At 38.3% G+C, this 2,608-nt stretch overlaps 1 pseudogene; it reads left to right on the forward strand.

Annotated features, from left to right (window-relative positions):
* Positions 1 to 231: 231 nt before the first annotated feature.
* LOC124097598 (melanoma inhibitory activity protein 2-like) lies at positions 232 to 2,372 on the forward strand (annotated as a pseudogene).
* The last annotated feature ends 236 nt before the right edge of the window (positions 2,373 to 2,608 follow it).

Below are 2,608 nucleotides of genomic sequence, written 5' to 3' on the forward strand. Positions count from 1 at the left end.
TGTCTGAAGCACTCCCCACCCCCTGCTGGTTCACAATGGTCTGCTCCATTGCCTGGCACAGGTTTGGTCCTGACCAAAGACTTGTGTGTCCACAGCCTGTTGAGGTGTGGCTGGGCATGGTGTGGTTGTGGAGGGAATAGCATGATGAAGGATCAACAGCTGCTCCTCAGCCCTATTTTGGGGTGGTCCTGGAAGAAGTAATCAGGGTTGTGGTGTGTGTTGTCTGAAGAAATGGAAACACATCCTAGTCCTTATGGCTGTCCATGGGAGTTGTTGATATGTTCAGCTATTGGATTTTTTGTTGTTCTCTTGTTTTTGTGGAGAAGTTATCAGGATGTGAGAAGCAGGTGTTATGTGAGAAGAGGAAAAAAAGCTTGCTCTAAACTTTTCTGGACTAATTGAAGAAAAATGTAAACTACTTGGAAAAGTTAGTCTTGTTCAAAAAGTGTATGAAGGCTTAGAGTCATCTTTAAAGGATGCCATTTTGGAGAAGGAGTCGATAGAAGCAGAAACTTTGGAGACCATATATGAAAACCTGGATAGGTCCATATCTAAACTTGAGGATGAAATACTCTTTCTAGAAAACAAGCTAAAAGTAGAGAAAGCTAAGCATTTTCAACAGGGTGAATTGATGATGGGTATACTAAAAATAATTAAGTCCCTAGAAGATGAATCTAAATCCCTTAAATCTCAAGCTAAAATAACCTTAAGAATATTTAAAATGAATAAAGAAGCAGTTAGAGTAGCAATAAAAGAGTCTTTGAATGAGAATTCTCAACTTCAGGAAAGTCAGAAATAGCTTTACAAGAAGTCGAGGTATGGAAAGAGAGAGTGAATGGCCTCAATAAACAGAAAATGGCATTTGAACACTCTAAAGTACATACAGAACAAGTTCTAAGAGATAAAGAAAATCACATTAAATCTCTGACTGAACACTTTCCACAGATTAAACATTGGGTTCCTGTGCCTGCAAAAGTCCTAATGATGGTAACTTGGAATTGGAAATGGAGAGTGAATCAGAAATTGATGCTCACGTAGAACATCAGCCAAAATGGCCTTTGAAAAAAAACTAGTATATGTTGCAAAGTTAAAGGCCTCTTTTATAACTTTAGAAAGAGAAAGAAATCAAATTTCTACTTTATTATCTGTAGTAATTGAAACAAAGGAAGATGTTATTGGACATATTAAAAATCTTAAGACAAAACAAGCATCTTTACAAGCAGAAAATACACAGTTTGAAAGTGAGAATCAGAATCTTCAGCAGAAACTTAAAGTCATGATGGAACTATATCAAGAAAATGTAATGGAACTCCAAAGGAAATTAATAGGAGAGGAAAATTTCTAGATAGAGCAAGAGGAGAAACTTTCCAAAGTGGAAGAAAAGATCAGCCATGCAACTAAACCATTGGAGACCTAGAGAAATCGAGCCAAAGATCTTGAAGAAAAATTGGAGAGAACCATTCATTTTTATCAGGGGCATGTTATGTAGTATGAGAAAGAAGTACATGTTACTGAGTTCGCAGCTCAAAGTGCTGAAAAAAACCTCAGTGATTTAAGGGAACAAAATGCTCACAACAGACAAAAATTAACTGAAATGGAATTCAAATTTAAACTTGCAGAAAAAGATCAATCTACACTTGATGTTTCAAATACAGCTTCTAGCAGAGAGCATTCCCCAAATGGTCCCTCACCATTGGGTCAACCTTCATCTGAAGTGAAAGATTCTCTTTTGGAAAAGAAGGGTCCACTCAGACTCTCTTCTTTGGTGCCAGTGGGAGAAGGAAGAGGCTCAAGGGGCCTAGAGAATTCTCTGGACCATCCAACTAGCAATGAAAGAAGAGAAGCAAACTGTGATACGTTAACTGATCCTCAGAGAGCACCTTCTGACACTGAGCCCCTGGCACCTCCATGTGAACAGGCCCATAGGATAATGATCCCTCCACCAGGCCAACTATATTCTGATCTACAGCTTCCTCTACAAAGGCAAGGTGGATGTTATTCTAATTATGTTAGACCATCTGTATCAGCAGATTTCTAAAGTTCCACTATGATGCCTTTGGATCAAATGGATGGGCCTCCATCTTCAGGTATGGAATCCAGTGAGTGATTCATCTCTCTCTGCAGAAAATGAAGCAACTGGCTCTGGCTTTGCTTTCTCACCTTTCCATCCAATCAGACATCCATTTTTTTTTTCCCGTGGATCCAAGTAGTCAGTTCATGAGAAGAGGACCTTTTTTCCTCCACCTCCTCCAGGAAACTTGTATGGAGCATCTAAAGAATATTTTTCACTGGGCCCACCACCCCCTCTATTCTCAATGGGACCATTGTGTTTTCCTCATTATATGCCTCCACCTCCCACCCCAGTATTTTGAAAGTAGAAGTGAATTCCATTCAGGGTTGAGTCCACCTTCAAATGAACCTGGTACTGCACATCTAGAAGCACAACAAAAAATATGACAATATTTTTTATCTGCCTTCAAAAGTAATTTATCTCTCATTTTTAGTTTAAGTAACTGCTTTATTTTAAGTGGTTATACTTTTGCTCCAATTGAAGTTAATGGAAATATAATTTTCAGGATAGTATTTTGTAAATAAAGATGGTTTAAAT

Source organism: Marmota monax, unplaced genomic scaffold (assembly GCF_021218885.2).
Source record: "Marmota monax isolate L192 unplaced genomic scaffold, Marmota_monax_Labrador192_F-V1.1 WCK01_AAM20220418_F8-fsc01157, whole genome shotgun sequence".
Taxonomy (NCBI): Eukaryota; Metazoa; Chordata; class Mammalia; order Rodentia; family Sciuridae; genus Marmota; species Marmota monax.